Genomic DNA, 24,938 nt, shown 5'->3' with positions numbered 1-24,938 from the left:
ACGTGCCCTGGGGTCCCAGGCCAGGCTGTGCCGCCGGAGAAACGGGCTTCTCCAGGTTTCTGCTCCCCCCAGGAGAGGCCTTGCCCTGGGGTGCGGATTCTCCCATTTCTGAATAACACTCTCCTGCCCTGGGAGCCTGTCTGGGTCCCTCCGACCACAGTGACCCGGCACGGCCTGAATGCCCTGGAACGTCACCGAATCTTCTGGGTGCAGAGCATAGTGTAGCCCGGCCTGCGGGGGACCGGGCGGCGGTGTTGTTCCTCTCGCCGGGCTTCGTCCCACAGCTTAGCGGCGAGGTCGCTGCGTCAGTCCGCACAGAGAAGTGCAGAGGGCAGGGGTCCGGAGCCCAGGCCCCAGGCCAGCAGCTGAGCTCCTGCGGGAGAATGCATGTCACAGCTCGCCGGAGGGCTGGCCCGGGAAATGAGCCGCCTCCGAGAAACCTGCGTGGGACCCGAGTGTCCAAAGGCCCCCGCGTGCTCAAGCAGCTCCGGAACAGCGCGAGACAGCAGGTGTGAAGTCCACTCAGAGCCACGTACATGGAGGAACACCTGCGTCTGAACGCGGCTGCCGAGGCCCTGCCGGTCATTGCATCCTTAATACAGCAGAAGTGTCCAGGCTTTGGTGCCCGAGCTCTGGAATGAGCAGGACCTGGGCACTGATTCTGCACCACCTCAGGGTGGCTGGGCCCTGGATAGGGAGCTCTGAACCTGAAGTCCCAGCTGAAGAGCAGCAAGGCGGACGGTGCCTCCCCCAGCGCAGGGGAGCATCTAAGGGGGGGGGTGCCCTGCGCTGGCTGCGGTTCATCTCATTATAGCATCATTGGGATCACGTTTAGTAAGAGTCTTTCACCCCTTTTTTGGCAATAAGTGGGGCCCTAGGAAAGAGACATTTAAGAGAGGGAGAGAAGGAGAAAGGGAGAGAGGGGGGAGGGAGAGAGAGAGAGAGAGGAGAGAGAGAGGAGCAAGAACATTATCCTGGCCTTTCATTGGGATCGTAATGCTGCAGAGAGCTTGATATTCAAAGGAAACCTACGTTCTCACAAAACCTGCAGGTCTGGCTAACGTTCGAGGAGAGAAGTGCACTTGCGCAGATACATTGATGGCAGGAAGACAAGTGTCCTGGCGAGAGATTCTGGGACCGCATCCTGGCTCCTTCTCTCTGCAGCTGGACTTGAAGGAGCAATTGAAACGTCAGTTGGACGAGAGCTTCGCAGTTTCAGTGCTGAGGTGACTGGCGTGCCCTGTGTCACTTAGGGTGGCAGTAACCACTCGGAGAGGAAGCAGGGTCCCTCCCACTCCTGTGGGACGTCCACCTCTCGTGCATAAAGGAGCCCGGATACCAGCTCTCCAAGCCCTTTGCTCAGCCCTGGGGAAACTTTTCTCCTGTTCTTTTCCACACTCGAATGAGCGATGATTTGCTTCTATAAGACCAACTTGCCCTCCATTCATTTCGATGGGACTGTAGACACTCCAAGCGTTTCCCAACATTTCACTGTCGTCCAAGTGGAGTGTCCGCTGCCTCCCAGGCCATGGCCGTCCTTGCTGCAGCCAGGCTCTCAGGAGATGCCAAGTCTGGGCAATGTTTGTGAGTGGGCAACAAACACACAAGAAACATGAGGGTCCCTGAGTGAGCCCTCAATGTGACAGGAGACACAGGATTCCATTCAACCATGGATGTCTTTTTCACCTGATGACCACTCATCTCAAACAGGCAAAACAATGTAAACAAGTATGAAACCATGTGAAACAATGTAAACAAAATGCATATGTTCATGTTCAGCCTTTATTTATTCTTCTTTCCCAACACTTTCCCAAACCTCCAATGGTTCTTCTTTTCTAGAAGTGAAACAGTGTTTCAAAGCTGTTAACCAAATGAGGAAACTTTATAGCCCAAGAATCTGCATCACATGATATTCCATCGCTTCCTTTTAGGGCCCGATTTAAAATAAACAAGAGAAAAATTATACAAACATCCGGAAAACCCTCAGGGTGAGCTGCCAATCACTGCATCGAAAGCCACCTTGTGAAATTCACAGCCATACAGAAGGACATGTCTGTGTTCGTGCTACCCGATTCGCCACATTTTAAAAATGATTTTATAAATTTCTTGACAGGTAGAAAAGAAAATCAAATCTCATTCTTGTAATATGGAAGGGAGTTTTTTAGGTAAATATATGTAAAAGTCCCAACATAAGTGCTCATCTATATTTTAACATGGATTGCAAATGTAAATAAAACATGAATTTTTTCTTACAAATGAAAACAACAACGACATATACATATTAATATTGGCCAAACCTGCAAACAAAAGCCTCTGCCATCTTAGCTTCTGCAAACCTGAGAAAATGGTCCTCAGAATATGCTTTGCAGGAAGCAGGATTTCCCACGTTGGTAAGGGGATGTGGACCTCGCAAGGAGACGGAACTAAATACCAGCTTACAAGACTTTCTGCTCGTTTCTGTGAGACCTTTCCTCCTGCTCTTTCCTTACATTTGTAAAGCTCCCAGACCAACATCACGTCACGTGAGGTCCGCGCTGTTTCTGAAATAGAAATAAGTAGCCTTGTCTGACGTGGTCAGAGATCATTGCATTAAAGACAGTTCCCATAACATTGCAGCAAAGACCGTAGGATTGGGTTTTGTTTTTTTGCTGCTTTACAGTTTCAAGTATTCTTATATCTGCCCTTTTTTTTCAGTCATGGGAAAGAGAAAAACAAATAGCCAGTGAGCAAATGCATGTCCAGTTGCGCTAAACATGCGGTGTACGCCCTGGCCGGTGCGACTCAGCGGGGCGGAGCATCGTCCCAGGCACCGAAGGGGGTGGGTTTGATCCCAGTCAAGGCATGTACCAGATTGTGGGTTCAAACCCCAGTCAGGGCACGTGAGGGAGGCAATCAATCATGTTTCTCACTCACATCGATGTTTCTCTCTCTCATCTATACAAAATTCAGTGTAGAGTATAGAAACACTATCTTCATTTCATTTCTTAATCCATGGGTGTTGTTCTGGTCAAACGCACAGTGAACTTGGTATCTCGTTACTCCATTGGGCAGATCACCTCCCAGTGTGTGCAAGTTGTGTTCACACAGTGATGTTCAGTTGTGGTTATTAACTGCTCCCTCCCTCCATCCCTCCTTCCATCCCTCCCTGCATCCCTCTCTCCCTCCCTCCCTTCTCCCATCTACCTTCCTTCCCTCCAGGAAATGGCTTGTCTGGGCCTGAGTGTGTGCAACCCGCTGGGTCTCAGGCCTTGACTAGGGTCAGCGTCACCCAACGTGACTAAGGGGCTCTTGTTTGGAGGAAGAGATGTCTCATCATGCAGCTTCTCCTTCTGCAAGTGTCTGTGTTCGTCGAGTGCCAGATGTATCAGGTTCACGGAATGACCTGTCTGGGTTACCCTTCCTTAGGATACAGTGTTCAGAGTTGTTGTCGTTGGTTTTTCTAGCACTGTTACAGGAAGGAAGGAAGGAAGGAAGGAAGGAAGGAAGGAAGGAAGGAAGGAAGGAAGGAAGGAAGGAAGGAAGGAAGGAAGGAAGGAAGGAAGGAAGGAAGGAAGGAAGGAAGGAAGGAAGGAAGGAAGGAAGGAAGGAAGGAAGGAAGGAAGGAAGGAAGGAAGGAAGGAAGGAAGGAAGGAAGGAAGGAAAGAAGGAAGGAAGGAAGGAGCAGAGAGGAAACAAGGGAGGAAGGAAGGAGGAAAGAAGGAAGGAAGGAAGGAAGGAAAGAAGGAAGGAAGGAAGGAAGGAAGAAGGAAGGAAGGAAGGAAGAACGAAGGAAGGAAGAAGGAAGGAAGGAAGGAAGGAAGAAGGAAGGAAGGAAGGAAGGAAGGAAGGAAGGAAGGAAGGAAGGAAGGAAGGAAGGAGCAGAGAGGAAACAAGGGAGGAAGGAAGGAGGAAAGAAGGAAGGAGGAAGGAAGGAAGGAGGAAGGAAGGAAGGAGGGAGGAAAGAAGCAGAGAGGAAACAAGGGAGGAAGGAGGGAGGAAAGGATGGAATGGAGTAACACCTCCTTTCCTAGTTTGGCTTAAAATCTACACTTTAAATACCAACCTCAGACTGATTCTAGTTATTTTTTTATTGGGGCATGTTTTTATTTTATAAAGAAATGTGGTGGACATTGGAAAAGGAGGAGGGAGACCTGGAATTTGGGGAGCAGCAGGTCCTGTCCCCCGTGCAGGTCCCGCCCCAGCCGTCTCCAGTTTGCCCCTCCCACAGGCAAGGCGGGTTCAGGGCCCCTGAGAATGTCGAGGAAGAGTGACTGTGGGCATGAGCCGGCCTGAGGGACGGTCCCAGCTCACTCGCTGCCCGGAGTTACTAAATCCTGGAGATGCCGGACAGTCGCAGCTGTAAAGGGGCCGCTCTGTTTATATCCTGCCAAAGGCTAAAAGCGACGTGAACTCCAGAGGGACGTCGCTCAGTGGGGTGGGGACAGAGTGCAGAGGCTGCCCAGGCATGATGGGATCCTGGGGGCCTGATGTACTGTCCTCTGTTTCCCTGGGGTCACTCTCCATGAGCACAGAACCCAACTGCACCTCAGGGCTTGGACTGGAAAGCTGTCCGCACATTAATAGACGAAGTTCCTGCCATCACAAGGCTGGAGGAGGGCTTGGGTTCGACACGCCCAGGGCGGGGGCCCAGGAAAGCCACCAGGACATTACTGTGGGGACCCCCGAGGGGTCTGCCTTGGGCGCACAGGAGAGCTTCGGTTGTTTCGAGGTGGTCTGCTGGAGTAGAGAGCTCTCCCGGGCGTCTGATCAGTCTGGGTTGTTACCAGGTTCTCTGCGGAGCACTGCTGTGTGGGGGGCCGGACACCTGCCAGGCTCCTGACTCTCAGACTCTGCTGGGTGGGGTGAAGCTGAGCAGGGCCTGTTCTGGAGGTGGACGAGAGGGGGCGCAGCTCCAGGGAGCGAGCCCACAGTGCTGAGCGGCCCTCCTCCTTCTCCCTCTGAGCGCAGATAATAGGGGTATGATTAGTATCCCCGCCCTTATGGTTGCTGTGGTTGTAGCATTTTTATCTGGAGCTGGATAAGCATCGCCTATTAAAAGGAAAGTTCAGGGACAACTCGGGACGGAAGTCGTCGGTGACATGGGCTGAGTACACTTCACAGTGGCGTTGGCTGCACCCAGGTGCCCAGAGCCCCGCGGGGGGCCTGCTGCTCCCCAGCAGCTGCCTGCGTCCTGCTCGCCCAGCCCGGCCTGGTTCCCTCCCCTCCCCTGTTCCAGTCTCCCTGCTGGTCAAAGCATCCTTCATGCACGTGCTGAGGGGAGTGATGCCCCAGGGGTGGTGGGGGGACAGCGCCTTGTGTGCTAATAGCCGCAGGAACCTCCCCTTTCCCAGGAGAACGACCCACGTGAATTTGTAACGTTTAAATGATTAAAATGCCATTTTCTAAGGGAAAAACGAGAACTCCCAAGGACACCAGGTTCCGGCGTGTGAGTGAACCAGCTTGCTCCCCTGAACAGGGGCACCTGTCCCGGGAACAGAAGCTTTGCACACCAAGAGGGAACGAGCTGAGGGCACTGGACCCAGAACAAGGGGCACAGTGGGGCGGGCCGATTCTGGCTCCAGTCTAAGGCGGACGACGTCTTCATGGATTGTGTGGTTAGACTTTGAAAGCACAGCCCGGCTCTACTAGAAACTACAGAATGTTTTCTCCTAGAAACCTATCGAACAAGAACCTGTTGTCGCAGGTGCAGATCACTGGGAATCGTCAGCACCATAGTCTCCTGTCTTTCTCTCATTCCTTGTGAGCCCAAGACTTTAAACCAAGAAATGAAACTCCAGAGCTCTCAGAGACGACTAGAATCCAAGCATCAGCCCGGGCAAGACCAGCAGCCCTGCCCGCTCACAGGCATCGCCGTCTGTCTCCGGAAGGCTCTGTTCGGGTACCTTCCCCACCAGGGCGCTCAGGCCTGGAGATGTGAAAGGGGCGTCGGAATTCCGAAAATCAGCAATTTCCCATCCGCTGGCTTCCTTTGTTCTTAATTCCGGTGTTCCGGGAACCGCCTCCCTGACTCAACTACTTTTATCCTCAAGGTGAGCATTGATTTCGGATACAGCTTCATCTTCCAAGGCCGTGCCGGGGAGCCTCCCATATTTCTATGGGGCTTAGTTTATCTTTTGATTAATGAAACGTCTCCCAAATTGTTCTGAGTTTCCTCCGAAGGAAATCTTCCTCTCGGCCTCTCTCATTCCCGTCCCTTGCTCCTCCGCACTGGCCACACTCAGTGTTCTGGGAACCCATCCAAGTAATTTCAGATACTTTGAAATTAGAAGAAAAGGGGTGATAAAAATGTCATCCAATTTTTCCTGTTGTCTGGTCATTAGGAGGGTAGTTAGAACACGCGTTTGGTAGCAGCTGTATTCTGAAGCATGCGGTCCGGGGCGCGGCTATTCCAAGGACTTCATCACCCTCCACCCCGGAACGCAAGCCCGGAACGCAGCTTCCCAAACTACCAAGCGTCGCAACTCTGGCCTGAGGTCCGGATGATGAGGTTGAGACCCCCTTAGGATTTCCGAGAGTAAATTAGCACCTCGGATGATCTCTCGTTCTCACTCTGACTGCTTAGGACACATCTCACACCTTACCCCGGTCGCTGTTATGCCTTCAGATGTTTTTCATTAATTAAGTTAATTACGACCCCCCGCCCCGCAGTCCTATGGGACGCTAATGTGTGAGCACAGCTTGGAACAGCCACTGGAACTTGAAAACCGTGGGTTCGTCTTCTGGGTTCAGACAGATGTGTCTGTATTCCCGCCTGGCTCTCAGACTGCAGATTGTTTTTCTAACATCGTCAACGTTTCCAAATGGGTCCTTCTCAGCAGCTTTAGAACACATGGGGTTTCCCCCATTTCAATGTGCACTTTTTTGGATGGGTGTCTCCCTTCAACCACTGTCCTTTGCTCTACTCCCTCCTGTTTAATACTCGGAGGAAGTAGTCAGTAGTGGCTTTTCCCCAGATTGTTATTCCTTCTCCTCCTCTCTCCAACCCACTCCCATCGAACGCTGCCCCAGTATTTCCATGACAACTCTCTTAAGGTGGACCTTCGGTGATCACAATTCCCAATACTGATTCGTAATCAATGCTTATTGTCTCTCCCCCCCAGGGTAGTCTGAGAGGGACAGCTCCTCTTTCCTTTCATATTTTGTCACGTGTCTTCCGTGACCCCTGATTCTTGTCCTGCGGCATGAGCTCCGAGTCCTCATGGCCGCGTCTCCTCTCTGCCGGGTCCCCATGTTGGAACCACTTAGCGAGGAGACTCACCTCTTCCCGCTCCCCCTTCACTTCCCAGGCGACGGTTCCCTCACCGGGATACTGACAGCTTCCAAGGCCACGTGTCCATGGCCGCCCTCACCCTTGGTCTCCAGCTGCCCGTTGACTCTCCACGCGGAGGTCAGGCAGGTCCAGGGACTTGCTCGGAGTCCATCAGCGTGAACATTTGGTGATGTCATCCCTGGGTGCTCCCTGCAATGCCCTCCCCTTCCTCTTCCTCCCTTCGTCTCGCGAAATGCCAGCTCCCCGTTCGCAAGCGATTTGAACTGAAGTAGCTCGACTGCGCTTAGTCGCCAGCAAACACCCTGCTTTCTGGGCAGGAGACATTTGGACACCTTCCTGGGTGTTCATCGATTCCTGTCACAGATCGGACCGTGCAAAGCAGCGAAGGGGGAGAGGGCGTATGTCGTACGGTCAAAAGGACTGGAATCGTGTAGAGACAGAGGGTGCTCTGACGAGCTAGCAGGGGGGACCCCCGCATCCATAGACATACCAAACATTCAGCGAGTTTTCTATGTGCCCGCTCTGTGCTCTGCGTTCTGTGCTTTACTTCACTCGATGACCAGACTGGAATGGGTCTCGCCCTAGGAGTCCAGGGTCTGGACACTGAGCCCCCCAATGCAGAGGAGACACGGACGGTCCCTTGTGTAATACGACGAGCGCCGAGGTAGTTAAGCACACAGCTATTTCGAAAGAGAGACTATAATACCAACTTTTTATTTTCACCTAAAGCAAAAATATGCAAGGATTTTAATCCATCCATCGTTAGATGTAGGAACATATACAGAATACATACCAGACGCGGAAACGTGCTGAAGGTCGGCATCTGGAGGGGAAGAGCGGGTGTCACTGAAGAAGCAAAGGTGGGGCCATAGGTGCAGGGGGAGCTGAGACGCTGGCTTTGCGTCTGCGAGCTGAGGGCGGCTCTGTGCTGGGCGCTGGGCAGCTGGACTTCCGGGGAGGTGGGTCCCGGAACGTGGCCCTGGGCACTGCCAGTGTTTGGATGCAGCTGGAGAGAGCACATGTCTGTAGTTCGCAGCTCTGTGTTTGCTGTTGCCCGAGCCACACCCCCGTGCGTCACGCCGGTTCCTGGTTGGAGCGCCGCGCCCTTCGGTATTTCATCCGCGCCCCTGTCTTTTGGGGTTGTCTCTCCTCCTTCGGGGAGCTGTTTAGATAGAGCGGGCACTTGGGATGATTTCCAGAGCTTTCAAAGTAGAGAATTATTGTTTGTAGGAGGTTTTTCTTCCGGGGTCTTGGTCCCTGGGTTTCTACAACACGTAATTAAGTGACCGAATACAGTGACAGACTGGACTGGCATACACAGGGCCAGTGTGGGGACTGGAGAGTCCGGTAGTCTGTGGCATGAGTTATTAATCACATATTGGTCATTTCACAGAGGCCAGGAGAGCTTGGGTAGGGCACCCAGGGAGATGGGTAAAGAAGGTTCTAGAGGGCCCTGGCCGGTTTGGCTCAGCGGTTAGAGCATCCGCCTGCGGTCTGGAGAGACCCGGGTTCGGTTCCCGCTAAGGGCACGTACCTCGGTTGCAGTTTGTCCCCGGCCCTGGTTGGTCATGCGGGTGGCAGCCACTTGATGTGTCCCTTTCACGTCGATGTTTCTCTCTGTCTCTCCCTTCCTCTCTCTCCCTCCCACTCTATCTGTACAAAAAATGGAAAAATATCCTCGGGTGAGGATAAAAAAAAAAAAAAAAGAAGGTTCTAGAGGAAGGGAAGGGGTCCTAGCTTCCTTGTCCCTATCAGCAACTAAAAGGCCCTGATGTTAACGCAAATCATTCTGCTTAGACGTTCACTTAACTCTCTGTTGTTATTCCGGGATGCCTCCTGGGGTTCTCCTTTGCCACCTCAATTATCTCCTTGAGGTATTGCCTCTAAACACACAGGTATGGTTCTCAGAAGGAAGTCACAGAAGCTCTGTGATACTTCCAGGTCTTTATACTTATAATACTGGCTTGAAATGCACCGTTTTTACAAGGTCTCTTGTGTTTTGGCACCCCAGGTCCGCTGCTGTGTCCTTGTCCCGGAAGCACTTAGCAGAGCTGAGAACAGGGAACCTGATCCCACTGCAACCCTTGCTGAGTGACTCCCAGGGGCGCTGGTGGGCGGGCGGGTGGGGAGCGGGTCTGAGCAGCTGTCATGGGAGGGAGGCAGCGCATAGGGCAGGAGGGGGCTGCAATCCCTACCGGGCAATGACGGGCCGGGCGTCTGTTTCATGCTGGTGTTGGTGAGAAGCCGCGAGTCTTACCTGTTGGAGAGGGAAAGCACCCTGCCCCTTCTGGTTGGCATTGCTGAGACTCTCTCTCCCCGGGGTCTCCCTTGCAAAAGGAAGCCAGGGACTGCGGAGGGCCCGGCGGCCCCGCCCAGGAGTGTGGACACCCGCCCTGGAGTGTGGACACAAGTCTGTTGCTATGTCCACAAGGCGGGGGAGCTATTTTTAACACTTCAGAGAGAAAGCTTTGGGTCATACTAACCATCTTTTGGGAATATGAAAAGCTGGTTTTTAAAAGAACACACTACCCACTTAGTTCCTATCTCTACAAAGGATCAAAGACAGGGAAAGGCAGGAAAAAACACCAAAGAGCTCCTCCGAATGGATAGGAGTGATGGAGCGGCAGCCAGAAGCCTCCCGCCTTGACATCAGGAGAGCGCTCGGCCCTACGGGCGCAGAAGCCAGCAGCCGGCCGGTGACCCTCGGACCATCTCGGCATCCTCGCCTTTTCCCTTCCCGGAGGCTCCCTTAGCAACTCCTCGGAAACCCCTCTCCGTTCCAATCAGCCCCCTAGAATACAATGCAATGCAAGATGTATATCACAATTGAAAACATATCAAATAATCCAGGACACACGTTTGCTGAATTGTTTTGGATCCAGGCAGATTGTTTACTTCGACTCCGAAAGCCAGGCGGAGCTCCCACGAGAAGACAGTGGCTAAGAGCTCAGCTCCGTCCGCTTCGGGAGCTACTCCGTGTCCTGGAGCCGCAGAGACACCCAGGTGCCTTCTGCCCTGGGAGGTTTCGGTTCCCCAGCTGCTACTAGAAACATCTGGAAAAGAGGAGCATGGAGTGGACCTGGGTTTCCTCGCTGTGCCCGGCGTGTGCGCTCACATCATCACCTTCTCTTCTGATCTCTTTCACAAAACAACAGGGAACAACAACAAATCCTGTGCTTGGCTGGTATTACCGTAAGTTCCCAGGCGAGAACATCATCGTCACCGCCATTCTCATTGGTCGCTGTGCTTGGACTTCCCGGATCGTGATCGTCCTGAGAGCGCTACCGGTCAGGGAGACAGTCGGGGGACGTCGAAGTCCATCCCGGGCGCTCCTGGGACTGCACAGTGAGAGCCGTCCTCAGACGCCCGGCCGCGTGGACTGACTCTTCAAATTAACCTTGTTATCTTTCTTCTTTAGTTTTGCTTTTATTCTGTATGTTTTGAAGGTCACCTTTATAAGACAAAGAGTACTTTGAAGATAGGCATTTCATGTGAAAAGTCGGAGTTGCAAGGAGCAAAAGCACATTTGTTTAAGAGAAGCAAGTGCGGACCTTCCAACGGACATTCTTTTAGCCCTTAGCTCGCCGTTATTTTAGGGACTTCACTGGTCCATTCTAATCATTTCTACAGCAGTGACCACCTTATCGCTTTAATCTGTGGGATTAATTTTCCATTCCTATTATATGTGGAGTTTTAAAAACAAAGTATACCATTGTCAGATTCTAGGTTATATGTGCCCTTATTTTCCAACACGCATGTGAGACATGATTGAAAAGACAAGGCTTTGCTCTGTATCGTAGCTTAAAGAATGGGCGGAGGATGTGAGAACCTGGTCATTGATGGATTGTATCTAGATATCTGGTTTCAGGATAGTGTTCAATAACGTCAAGTAAGCCCTGGCTGGTTTGGCTCAGGGGTTAGAGCGTCGGCCTGCGGACCAGAGAGTCCCAGGTTCAGTTCCTGCTAAGGGTGTGTACCTCGGTTGCAGTTTGTCCTTGGCCCCAGTTGGGGTCGTGTGGGTGGCAACCATTTGACGTGTCCCTCACATTGATGTTTCTCTCTCTCTCTCTCTCTCTCTCTCTCCCACTCTCTCTGAAGATAAATGCAAAACTATCCTTAGGTGAGGATTAAAAAATAATAATAATAATGTCAACTAAAACTACAGTCCATTAAGTCTTTGTGTGAAACTTACATTTATTTTTTTCCAAAGTAACGCCGCATGATGCGTCGTAGACTCCAAGGTCTGTAATAGACATTCATGGACAGAGAGAGATGCTAAGGCCCAGTACGCTGCTGTTCACTTCCCAGCTGCATATCCATGATGTGAGCACATATCTGAATGTGTTATGTACAGATCACAGCCCTATGTATATTAAAGCACACCTCCTGTGGAATAAAATAGGAGGTGCTCTTCTACTTGAAGGGTGGTGAGTAGCTTGCCACAGAGTCCGCAGCTCTCTTAATCTGGGGGATAGATGGGCGGCACATCGTTTGGATACAGCCTTTTAAAAATGACTCATCTGTTGGTGTTGATTTCCCAACCTGAAGTTTCTGTTTTTACAGCTGCTGAGTCACACTTTCGCTGGGAGAGGGGGGCCATTTTGATTAGAAAACCCTGAGCTGTTTTCTGGAGCAGGCGGCGTTGCTGTGGTTTCTCCTTGCCAAGGGGAAGCCTTTTAGGAAAACGCCGAATGGCGCAGTCTCGTAAGTGCAGATAGATCTTTTCCGTCTAAAGTCCCGTGAACGTGACTCGCTGATGCACGTTTGAGACCTGACACCAGCGCAGGGTGGAGGGAGCGGCCCGCAGTTTCGGCCTCCTTCCCGGCCCTGAAGGCCTCCCGCGAGGTGTGCAAACACGCACGGTCACGCTCCGGAACCCTTGCTCCGGGAGGACAGGAACGCGCTCTGACCCCCGAGGGCCAGCGGGGAGCAGGCACCGTTTCTGTGGCTTCCCTGCCATAGTCTAGATTCTTACAAGAATTACCAAAATTATCTTGATGATTTTGAAATATGTATACTTGCTGGGCATTTTTTTTTTTATCCTCACCCAAGGACATTTTTTCGTTTTTTGTTCAGGTAGAGTGGGAGGGAGAGAGAGAGAGACACATCGACGTGAAAGGGACACATCGAGTGGCTGCCACCCGCACGACCAACCAGGGCCGGGGACAAACTGCAGCCGAGGTCCGTGCCCTTAGCGGGAACCGAATCTGGGTCCCTCTGGACCGCAGGCCGACGCTCTAACCGCTGAGCCAAACCGGCCAGGGCCTTGGGGGACATTTTCGTCAGGATTATAAACAGACACTGATATTTGACCATTAGCTAAGGAAACTGATAAATCAGTTATTAATTGCTTTTTAAAGTTTTTCTTTTTCATAAAACCTACAATAGTAAGCAACTATATAAGTTTTCTATCCTACAAGCAATTACATTCTAATTTAAAAATTATACTCCAGAAATACATTTGGGGGATGAGAATTGTTTTTATTTTCTTTTTAAATTCTATTGGATTGTGATATACAGTGCTGAAGAATAAAATTCAAACAAGTTCAGCATAAAAAAGGATGAAATGAAAGGGATTCTGTTCGGAGGTCTGTCACATCACCCTCAGTCCTGGGCATCATGGGTATTGTGATTGGATCACCCCACAGAGCCAGTGAGGATGAGGTTAAGGCGGGGCTGAAAATTGCCGGAGATGTCTGGCAAAGCAGCCCCGTGCCGAATCCTCTCTTACTTCCCAGCGGGCTTCTCATGAGACCGTGTAATAGGTTCCATTTCCACTAATGCACTCGAGTAGATTTGAATGGTGTCAGGTGTCCGAGTCGATAGAAAGCTGACCTCTGTCCTTGTTGGAAGGAGATGAGTGTTGTGCCCGCGCTGCGGGGCTGCGTCTCCGTCTCCGACTCTCCTGACGCCCCAAGCGCAGAGAACAGGGTCCTGGCGCGGAGCTGAGAGCCCACGGCGCCCGGGTCGGGAAGACGGCTGAGTACACAGAACAGAATGTGCCAGTCCGTGTGTTTTCCAAAGGACACAGCCTCTGCTTCTCGGCCGAGGTTTCCAAAGCTGTGCCCTGGTAACGGTGGTGGGCGGTGGGTGCCAGGGTGGAGGGGCGTGAGCAGTCCCCAAATAAGCAAGTCGCTGAGTCCCAGTCCAGGTCATTTGCCCGACCGAGGGTGCCAATTGTTTTTTTTCCCTTTGGTTCCGTGAAATGAGCCGGCTCATCATATTCAAACTGCGAAGATTTCTCTCGAGTGAGGACAGTAGTGAGATACTGAGCCTGTCCCTGCCTCCCCTTTGGGCTAGTGCCCCTGCGTCTGGGCTTTGTCCAGAAAGAAGAGCAAACTCATTAGGTGTGGCTTGGAACATTTTACCCGTCAGGGCATCTTCCTGAGAACTCCCATCCTAACAGTTCTAATTAGGAAGGACATAGTGACTCAGGACCGCAGGACAAAATGCGCGTTCCCCGCGGTTGAAAGAGACGCCGCAGTGTTTAACTCAGTCTCCAAGTGTGCAGCATTGTGAGGGGTGATTATTTAGCTACTTTCTTTGGATAAAATATAAATCAATATGCATATTAAATATACTAAATGATCTTTCCCTCAAAATAACCTGTATATTTCAAAGTGGTTGGAAATCTAAGTAAGTCCCAATAATCAGAGACATACTGATTTCTACTGTGGAACAGTTCGTGGATATTCTTGCCCATAACCAAGTCATTAAAAATACAATGTTTCTGTTCATCTCAAACCACTCAAGCTTTATTACATAATGATGAAAGCAAACATATCTATTTCTTCATCCAACGTGGCACTGGGCACAGAGATACATAGGCGATGGAAACATGCTCTGCGTGAGTTGTTTAGATGTATGGGGACAGGCTACCCAGATTTTAACAGGACAATTTGAGCAGATTTGTGCTACAAGGCCTATATTTTTTGAGTTGCATTTGTGAGTTCCCAGATCTTGTTGATATGCCCCGTAAAAATCTCACATGGAACTTGAAAGGGTTATCATATCACAGTTTCAGAGATGAGCCTATGAACCCCAAGATTTAACCATACACTTAAATTCAGTTCAAATAAAACTAGTTTTCCTGTTACGTAGTCAGGGCAGGTTTTAGAGATGGGGACCCCTGCGTTTATAGAGATGAACATACTTGACCAAGGTCACTGGATACGTTAAAGCCAGGGTGACATGGAGCCTTGGTTTCTTTCTTGGCTCTGGGTCTTCTCTCTACCATCCCATAATGCCCCACGTTAAATTTTTTTTAATTATTTTTATTAATTTATTTTTATTACAGATGTTTCTCCTTTCTCCCCATTGATACCCTCCTCCCCAACCCTACTACCCCTTCCCCAGCTCTGTTGTCTATGTCCATTGGTCATGCGTACATGCACATAAGTTCTGTGGTTTATCCCTTCCTCCCCAAACCCCGCCTCTTCTGGGGTTTGTCAGTCTGTACCCCACCTCCATGTCTCTGGGCCAGTTTTGTTCATCAGTTTGTTTAGTTCATTATGTTCCACAAATAAGTGAAATCATGTGATATTTGTCTTTCTCTGCTTTGCTTCTTTCGCTTAGCATAATACTCTCCAGGTCCCTCCATGTCAGCTCACAGGGTAAGAGATCTCTCTTTCTTACAGCTGCATAGTACTCCATTGTGTACATGTACCACAGCTTTTTTATCCACTTATCTACTGATGGACACCAGTTGTTCCCAGATCTTAGCTATTATAAATAGTGCTGCTATGAACATAGGGATACATATATTTTTTCTGATTGGTGTTTCAGGCTTCTTAGGGTATATTCCTAGAAGCGGGATCACTGGGTCGAATAGCAGTTCCATTTTTAACTTTTTGAGGTAACACCATAGTGTTTTCCACAGTGGCTGCATCAGTCTGCATTCCCACCTGCCGTGTACTAGAGTCCTCTTTTCTTTTTTTTTTAATTAATTAATTTATTTTTTAATCTTTATTGTTGAATGTATTACAGATGTTCTTCATTTTTCCCCCATTGAAAAATATGGAACGCTTCACGAATGTGCGTGCCATCCTTGCGCAGGGGCCATACTAATCTTCTCTGTATTGTTCCACTTTTAGTATATGTGCTGACGAAGCGAGCACCTAGAGCCCCCTTTTCTCCACACCCTGGCCAGCACTTGTTACTTGATGATTTGTTGATGGCGGCCATTCTGACAGGTGTGAGGTGATACCTCAGTGTTGTTTTAATTTGCATTTCTCTGATGATTAGTGATGTTGAGCATTTTTTCATATGTCTCTTGGTCATTTCTATGTCCTGTTTGGAGAGGTGTCTATTTAGCTCCTCTGCCCATTTTTTAATTGGGTTCTTTGTCTTCCTTTTGTGGAGTTGTATGAGTACTCTATATATTTTTGAAATTAGCCCCTTAGCTGATGTAGCGTTGGAAATTATGTTCTCCCATATAGTGGGTTCCTTTTCCATTTTGATGGTTGTTTCTTTTGCTTTGCAGAAGCTTTTTAGTTTGATGTAGTCCCATGTGTTCATTTTTTCCTTTGTTTCTGTTCCCTCAGGTGATGTATCAGTGAAAATTCTGCTACATGTGATGTCTGAAATTTTGTTGCCTACATTTTCTTCTAGAATTTTTATGGATTCACAAGTTACATTTAAGTTTTTTATCCATTTTGTGTTTATTCTTGTGTTTGGTATAAGTTGGTGGTCTAGCTTCATTTTTTTGCAAATAGCTGTCCAATTTTCCCAACACCATTTATTGAAGAGACTGTCTTGAATCCACTGTATGTTCTTGCCACCTTTGTCAAATATTAATTGGGCATATTGTCTGGGGTCAATTTCTGGGTTCTCTGTTTTGTTCCATTGATCTATCTGCCTGTTCTTGTGCCAGTACCAGGCTGTTTTGATTACAGTATAACCTGATATCTGATAATGTGATTTCTCCTACTTTGTTCTTTTTTTTTTTTAAGATTGCTGTGGCTATTCGGGGTCTTTTTTGGTTCCATATAAACTTTTGGAGTGTTTGTTCTAGTTCTGTAAATATGTTGTTGGTATTTTGATGGAGATTGCATTGAATCTATAGATTCAGTGGGTAGTATGGACATTTTAATGATGTTAATTCTTCCAATCCACGGACAAGGTATATGCTTCCACTTTTTTATATCTTCCACTATTTCTTTTTTCAATGACCTGTAGTTTTCTGTGAAGAGATCCTTTACTTCTTTGGTTAAGTTTATTCCTAGGTATCTTAATTGTTTTGCTGCAATGATAAATGAGATTGTTTTTTCAGTTTCTCTTTCTGTGAGTTCATCATTGATGTATAAAAATGCCATTGATTTCTTGACATTAATTTTGTATCCTGCTACTTTGCCAAATTCATTTATTAACTCTAGTAGATTTTTGATGGAGTCTTTGGGGTTTTCTATGTACAATATCATGTCATCTTCAAATAATGACAGTTTGGATCCCTTTCCAATTTGGATCCCTTTTATTTTTCCTTCATGTCTGTGTGCTGTGGCTAAGACTTCCAGTACTATGTTAAATAAGAGTGGCGAAGGTGGGCATCCCTGTCTTGTTCCTGTTCTTAAAGGAAATGCTTTTAGTTTCTGTCCATTGAATATGATGTTGGCTGTAGATTTTTCATATATGGCTTTTATTATGTTGAGGTATGATCCCTCGTTTTTATTAAAAATGGGTGCTGGATTTTGGTGAATGCTTTTTCAGTATCTATTAATATGATCATATGGTTTTTATTTTTAATTTTGTTTATGTGGTGTATCACATTTATTGATTTGCGAATATTGTACCAGCCTTGCATCCCTGGGATGAATCCCAATTGGTCATGGTGAATAATTTTTTTTGATGTATTGCTGGATTTGATTTGCTAATATTTTTTAAAGGATTTTGGCATCTGTGTTCATCAGGGATATTGGCCTGTAGTTTTCTTTCTTTGTAGAGTCTTTATCCAGTTTTGGAATAGGATTATGCTGGCCTCATAAAATGAGTTTGGAAGTGTTCCGTCTTGTTAGATTTTTTTGGAATAGTTTGAGGAGACTGGGTATTAGATATTCTCTGAATGTTCGGTAAAACTCCCCCTTGAATCCATCTGAGCCTGGGTTTTGCTGGGAGTTTCTTAATTACATCTTCAATTTTCTTTGTTGTTATTGATCTGTTCAAGTTTTCTAATTCTTCCTGATTCAGTTTTGGGAGGCTGTGTGTTTCTAGAAATTTGTCCATTTCTCCTAGATTGTCCAACTCATTGACGTATAATTATTCATAGTATGTTTTGATGATCCTTTGTATTTCTGTGGTGTCAGTTGTTACTTCTCTTTCATTTCTGATTTTGTTTATTTGGTTTCTCCATTTTTGTTTCTTGGTTAGTCTGACGAAAGGTCCATCAATCTTGTTTATCTTTTCCAAGAACCAGCTTTTTGTTTCATTAATCTTTTGAATTATTTTTGGGGCTCTATGTAGTTTATTTCTGCTCTGACCTTTACTATTTCCTTCCTGCTACTAGCTCTGGGTGTTTCTTTTTGTTTACTTTTTAGTTCTTAAAGTTGTAGGGTTAGAAAGTCAATTAGGAACTTTTCTTGTTACTCGAGGTAGGCCTGTAGTGCTATGAACTTCCCTCTCAGAACTGCTTTCACTGTGTCTCATAGATTGTGTGGTGTTGTGTGTTCGTTTTCATTGGTTTCCAAGAAGTTTTTAATTTCTTCCTTGATCTCATTAGTAACCCATTCAGTGTTTAATAACATGCTATTTAGCTTCCAAGTGTTTGAATATTTTTGTGTGTTTTTATTGTAATTGGGTTCTAGTTTCATGCCACTGTGATCTGAGAAGATGTTTGATACGATTTCAATCTTCTTGAATTTGTAGAGACTTGATTTGTGTCATAACGTGTGGTATATCTTTGAGAATGTCCCATGTGCACTTGAGAAAAATGTATATTCTCCAGCTTTGGGGTGAAATGTTCTGTAAATATCAATGAAGTCCAACTGATCTAGTTTGTCTTGTGAGGACTCTATGTCCTTGTTAATATTTTGTCTAGAAGATCTATCCAGTGGTGTCAGTGGTGTGTTAAAGTCACCCACTATGATTGTGTTGCTATTGATCTCTCCCTTGAAGTCCTCCAGAAGTTTTTTAATATATTTGGTGCTCCCGTATTTGGTGTGTATATATTTACCAGGGTTATACTCTCTTGTTCGATTGATCCTTTTAATATTATGTAGTGACCTTCTCTGACTCTTATTATGGCCCTTGTTTGGAAGTCTATCTTGTCAGATATGAGTATTGCTACACCAGTTATTTTTTCATTTCCACTTTCTTGGAAAAATTTTTTCTATCCCTTCACTTTCATCCTGTGTGAGTCTTTTGTTGTGAGGTGGGTCTCGTAGACAGCATATATATGGGTCATGTTTTCTTATCCAATCAACTACCGTACGTCTTTTGATTGGAGCATTTAAGCCATTCACATTTAAGGTAATTATTGATAGGTAGTTATTAGTTGCCATTTTAATTTTATGCCTGTGTCCCCCCACCCCTTCTCTCTGTTTCTTCTTTTTCTTACAACAGTCCCTTCAGCATTTCTTGCAGTGCTGGTTCGGTGGTGGTAAATTCCTTAGCTTTTTTTTTTTTTTTTTAAATCCGTGAAGCTCTTTATTTCTCCTTCAATTTTGAATAATAGCCTTGCAGGATAGAGTAGTCGGATTCAGACCCTTGCCTCGCATTGCTTTGTACACTTCATGCCCCTCCCTTCTGGCCTGCAGCGTTTCTATCGAGAAATCAGCTGACAGTCTGACAGGAGCTCCCTTGTAGGTAACTTTCTGTCTCTCTCTTGCTTCCTTTAAGATGCTTTCTTTGTCTTTAATGTTTGCCATTTTTATTATGATGTGTCTAGCTGTGGGGCTTCTGGGGTTCATCTTGCTTGGGACTGTCTGTGTTTCCTGGACTTGTGTGACTTTTTCCTTTACCAGATTAGGGAAGTTTTCTGTCATCATTTCTTTAAACAGTTTCTCTAGTCCTTTCTCTGATTCTTCTCCTTCCGGTACCCCTATAATGCAAATGTTGTTATGTTTTGTATTGTCCCACAGCTCTCTTAAACTCTCCTCCTTCTTTTTAAACTTTTTTCCATTTATTGCTCTATTTGGGTGTTTTTCTCTACCTTGTCTTTTAACTCACTGATTTGGTCTTCAGCTTCTTCTAATCTACTATTTAACCCTTCTAAACTATTTTTCATAACAGCTATGTCATTCTTTATTTTCTCTTGATTTTTATGCATAGCTTCTACCTCTTTATGTGTAGCTTCTACCTCTTATTTTAACCTAAAGCTCTTCATAATTCTTATTAAGTTGCTTGTAGTTCTCACCAAGGGTGTTTGAGCACCCTTAAAATCATTGCTTTGAATTCTTTATCTGACAAGTTGCTGTCTTCCATTTCCCATAGATTCTTTTCCAGTGATTCCTCTTTTTTCTTTCCTTTGGGTGTTGTTTCTTTGTCTCCCCATTTTAGCTGTCTGGTAGCTCTATACCCAGTGAGGGGTGTTTACATGTGTAGGCAGTTCACTGTATATCAAATAAGGCTACTGTGCCTCCCAGACTGTTCTGTTGTGTGTCGCCACTTGCCTGCTGTGGATCCTGGGGGATTGACTACTGGGGGCTGGTATTGGTGTGTCCTGGTAGGTGCTGCTGCTGGGTTGCTTGGGTCCATCTGAAGCTGTGTTCCTAGCTGGTCGCTGGTGCCCCCTGTAGCTGTATTGCCCGGGCCCTGCTGGAGCCGTACTCCCTGCCTGCGCCTTGGGCAGCTGGGTCACACAGATCCCTCTGGATCCCTGGTTTCCCACCGCTCTGTGGGCAGCTGGCTTGCACAGGGCCCGATGGAGCTCCGGGCCCACTGCTGGTGGCTGGGAAGTGCTGCGGCCCAGTGAGGTTCAGCTTCTGCTCAGCCTTTGTTGTAGTTTTGGGGGATGGTTCTCTGCTGCTGGTCTGTGCTTTGCTTGCCTGGGGATGGATGTCTGCTCCCCAGCCTCTGTTGCTGGGGGTATATCTGGACTCTGATCAGGCTGCTACTGCAGGAGATGGTGCTGGGTTCCTGGCCCTTTGCATTTTCAGTAACTAGCACCTCGGCAGCTCTACTACTGTGCACTGGGCTGTGTGGACACAGGGTGTCCACTGGTCCGATGGTGTCAGGTGCACTGGTGGGCTCAGGTTGCTGGGCCCTGGCCACTCCCACTGCCTCGTCTCAGGGAAAACCTGGGATCTTCCAAAATGGTGAGACCTCCCCACGGTGCAGGGAGAAGCACCCTGGAGAGCCGCTTACCACGGTAGCCGGCTTCTCCCGTCCACAGCACAGGAACCTTCTGCTCCGTGGCTCTGCACTGCTTCGGCTTGGTCGTCCACCTCCACGTCCACTCACACTCTCTCGCACACTCGCCCTCCGTCCGGTCCTGCCCGCCACCATCTTCTCTTCACAATATCATTCACCCCTTGTTAATTTTTAATAAAATCTTAAGTCACAAAATATGGACCAAGATGATCTCTGAAAAGAATGTCAGCTTATAAATACAGACCTTCAGGGACATCTTTGAACATCACACTTTCCGTGGGCGATCGCAGGTGCTGGCCTCACATTCAGCGCCTGTCTCCGATTTTCCTGGAGAACATACTGTTCCGCGTCATCTTGGTGGGACGCACTTGGTTTTAGGGAGGAATCCCACAGGCTCTTCCTATGACATTTCCGAAAGCTGTTCAGCCTCTCCAAACATGTTCCGCGCATGTACGGATTACTAGCCAGCAGCAGGGAATGCCATTTTCCCTTTGAATATACATATGTCCCTGGCTTTGCGAACTGAACATAGGTAAATCCAGCGCCATAAACCAACGTGGCATTTTACGTGATAAAGCCTTTTTTTATTTTATAAGCAGGTTCACCCCAGGAACTCTTTCCTTAAAAGATTTAATGATTCGTAAATAAGCACTTAAATTTGATTAGAATGCCTTGTTATTTTTCCGGGAAAATATAGAAGAAAAACATTTCAGCAGTGGAAACATTAGTTGCCACCGACAGTCGGTAGAGTCGGTCACAACGGAGTCGAGTGTGTGAGGCTTATTCATACAGGGCGTCCCATTCCAGGCTTCGAACTACTTTAATGAGATAAAATTTTATTTACAGAAGTGTAAGGCAACAGTTCAAGTTCGGGAAAGCAAATAGTAATTTTTTCTTTCAAAATAACAAATGCTTATTGAGCCTGCCTCAAGTAATTTAAAACTCCCCGCTTTTACTGAAATTCATAAGTCAAATTACTTTTACCTGGGAGTACAGAATAAATGGAAGTCTAACTTTTGAATGAAAGCAGAAAAAGAGCCGGATTTTGCTTTACCTTACCTGTCTGGAAGCAAACTCAGCTCAGAATTCTAGAATATCTTGGAACGCTCCTGATAATTCTTGAAAATTGTTATGGAAATTTGCTGTTAGGTATTGGATGTTGCTGTTGTTTGAAGGACACATTTGAAGAAAATGAAAGACCAGCTTTAGAAGAAATAAAAGAGTCAATGCATGAACCTCATAAGAATACTCTGTAGTAAATTGGAAAATCATGGGGAGAGAAGGGGAGAGAGAAAATTATATCACAAAGTCAACATTTTTATTCAGATGCGTTGATGTATTTCCCCAGTCACGGCCATGACATGCACAAAACACAGACTTTTAGGCTTTGAGAGGGGTAAAGGGGTGTGACCCCCCCCCCCCCGGAACTGCTGCTGGTAGTGTCTCACTCACCTATCAGAGCATCTTGGTGCACAGACTGCTTTCTAACCGCATTCTAAATGCCCCCCTTTCTCCACCAGTGATAGCAGAGAGGACTTTCTCTTTACTGGTGTGTTCTCAAACACCTATCTGGTAAGCTTTGTAAATATCGGTGTCAGTGAGCATCCTTGTTCTTTTATAAAGTTGTATAGTTTCCCCCAAAAAAATCTCTTCATTCATTTATGTCTTGGTGTCTCTCTCTCTCTCTCTCTCTCTCTCTCTCTCTCTCTTTATTTTTTCCTTTATTAATTTTAGAGAGAGAGGGAGAGAGAGATAGGAATACCAATGAGAGAAAACATCAATTGGCTGCCTCCTGCGTGCCCCCCATCAGGGATCAGGCCCACAACCTGGGCAGGTGCCCTGACCAGGAATTGAACCAGCGACCTCCTGGTGCAGGGTCAATGCTCAACCACTGAGCTACACCGTCCAAACATGTCTCGGTGTCTTTAGGGAGTGTTTAAAAATTATCTTAAATATGGTTTTGCATATTTCTTGTGAAGTTTATCCCTTCCTATTTTAAGTTTTTATAGCTATTGTAAATGGACCTTGTTTTGCCATGAAATCTTCTGACTGGCTGTTATTTTTTATGTGAAAGCTAAAATTCTTTTATAATAATTTAGCTCCTGTTACCTTGTTCAAGTTTTTCTTAGTTTGCAGTAGCTATTTTTAAAATTGATTTTAGTCGCCTTTTCAGTATATAATCATATTTATAAGCAAAATATTTATCTCCTCATTTTCAAGGTTTATAAACTTACTTTATTGTCCATGCATATTGGCCGTGACTAGTCATCCTTCTGAAACATTCGGTGATGCTGAGGTGTTGGTGACCCTTTCCTAGCTGCGATGCGTCTGAGATTTCCACAGAAAGCTTGAGCCTGGGTTTGCAGGTGAGCTGGGCCCCCTTTATCATGTTAAATGTGCCAATCTATGAATACTTGGATGATTTTTAGCAATAATAATTAAAGAAATGTCATAATAGGAGAAGTAACCATGCAGCCTTCCTTAGTTAGATTGATTAATGGACACGGCTGCTATCGTACCTTTTTCTTATACTACTTTTGAATCGGTATTGAGCAAATCTGTTTCCTACCAATAGTCAAGTAGAGGTGTTCAGTGCTCTTGGACCTGGTAGTGTCAAGTTGCTCCTGGAGGGGGGTGCGACCTGGAATGACCCGTCTTCCAAGTTCATGGTGTTTCCCAGTCTGAAGACGCCTCTCTCTCGACACTGACGGTTTCCTCCGAATATGGCTCCTCTGTGTAATTCTTTGGTCACCCAGCGCCCTCTGGATCACACAGAACAGGGTACCCAACCCCTCCACTCACTGCCTTCCTTCACCGTCAGTGTCCTCCCTGACCCCCCCCCCACCCGGTTGTGTGTGCAGATCCCCGGCCCTTCCCCAGGTCCCGCCGCTGGGGCGTCTCACCGCCGCCCCCGCATCTCTGCACGGTGGCTTCCGGATCACTCCCGTGAACACATCCCCTGAAGATTATGTCCCCGTGTTCGATGTAAACTGCATTTTGAGGCCGAGGTGAGAGGGGGAGATTTCTTATCTTTTTTAAAAATTTTTTTATAGAGTTCAGAATTAAACAAAACCTGTCTCCTGCAGCTGGTAGACCAGAAGTCTCCCTTTCCACCGAGTTAGAATTGCCCACATTTATTTTTTGACCCATGGAATCTCATTTTTACAGTCTAGATGCCAGTTTTCCTCTCTCTTTCCTAGAGAAGTAATTTCAACCTACATTCACACGCGATTTGCTTTTTAACAAATTTGCGTTGCTAAGACATTTCTGAAAATGGCACGGAAAGGTAGCAAGGCTCTGATGTTTTTTTCCTATTCATTTAGACTTCCCTTTCTAGTTACTTCTCCTAAAACGACAGAATTAACTCATCGTGAGTAGGGCTCTAATTATGCAGACGTATTTTGAATTTAAAGTACACAGTTTCCTCAAGTGCTGGACAGACCAAGGCTAATTCCTTACTCTGCCACCCACTGGCTGCAAAGCTACCGCAGATCGATCAAGTGTAGCACCCAAGTACGGGGACTTAGAATGTCCATTTCTCTTCTGATTCCATTTTTCCTCTCATCCTACACGCGTGAAATGTCTATGTGCTATTGACTAGGTGCCCCTTCGTATCCCCCATCCCCGTTACTTCAGCTGTGTAGGAATGACTTGGGGCTCCTTGCAAAGACCCTTTGAACTCAGAAATGTATCAAACACTGGTTTGCTACCCACAGAGTAATTCTTGGTTCTGAAGGTCATAGTTTCTACGGCCCAAGGATCTAAATCCCTTTTGAGTTGACTGAGGAAGGCAGACTCGAGCATCAACTAGTCAGAGTCTGCTCGGAACCCTTCGCCTCCCCTCTTCTTAGAACAGTTTTAGGGTGTTGTGGGGCCGGGCCCCTCTTAGGAGAGAGAACGGTTCAGAAACCCCGCCTTCTCCTTGTGGTTGAGCTTGAAGTGCACGTCAAGGACAGTCTTGAAGAGGAAAAGGGCATTATGGTTCACTCAGGATGCGTGTGTTTTGTTGACTTTCGGGAGGTGGGGACAGAGCAGCCGTGGGCAGGTAGGACCCAGGACCTGGGGCTGGAGGTTGGCCACAGGACGCCTGGTGCCCCGTGAGGAGCCCGTGTTCCCAGTCACACCTCCACTTACCCTGTTGGCTTCTGCTCCACTTCAGCGTGTGGAGACGGAGGACAGAGAAGGGTGTGGCCACTGAAATAGGTTCCTCAGTGCCATGGTTCTCAAACTGTGTTCCTCGGGGCTTCCCTTTTGGAATTGTCCCAAAAACCACGTGGGGGGTTGGTGGGGAGGTGACACTTAGAGCTTCCTGCTCCGACCTGTTTTGTCAAGAGACGTCCTACTGTTGTGAGTTTTTTGTGAGAAG

The 24,938-nt window shown here is 47.3% G+C and overlaps 1 non-coding gene across 1 annotated transcript; it reads right to left on the bottom strand.

Moving 5' to 3' along the window:
- Window positions 1-15,280: 15,280 nt before the first annotated feature.
- Window positions 15,281-15,387, bottom strand: LOC118623153. Its single transcript, XR_004958237.1, has one exon. It is a non-coding gene; the product is annotated as a U6 spliceosomal RNA (small nuclear RNA).
- Window positions 15,388-24,938: the final 9,551 nt, after the last annotated feature.

This window comes from Molossus molossus, unplaced genomic scaffold (assembly GCF_014108415.1).
Source record: "Molossus molossus isolate mMolMol1 unplaced genomic scaffold, mMolMol1.p scaffold_m16_p_9, whole genome shotgun sequence".
In the NCBI taxonomy this organism is placed as follows: domain Eukaryota; kingdom Metazoa; phylum Chordata; class Mammalia; order Chiroptera; family Molossidae; genus Molossus; species Molossus molossus.
The sequence above is the reverse complement of the archived record's forward strand: the minus strand, read 5'-3'. Positions and strand labels throughout refer to the sequence as shown.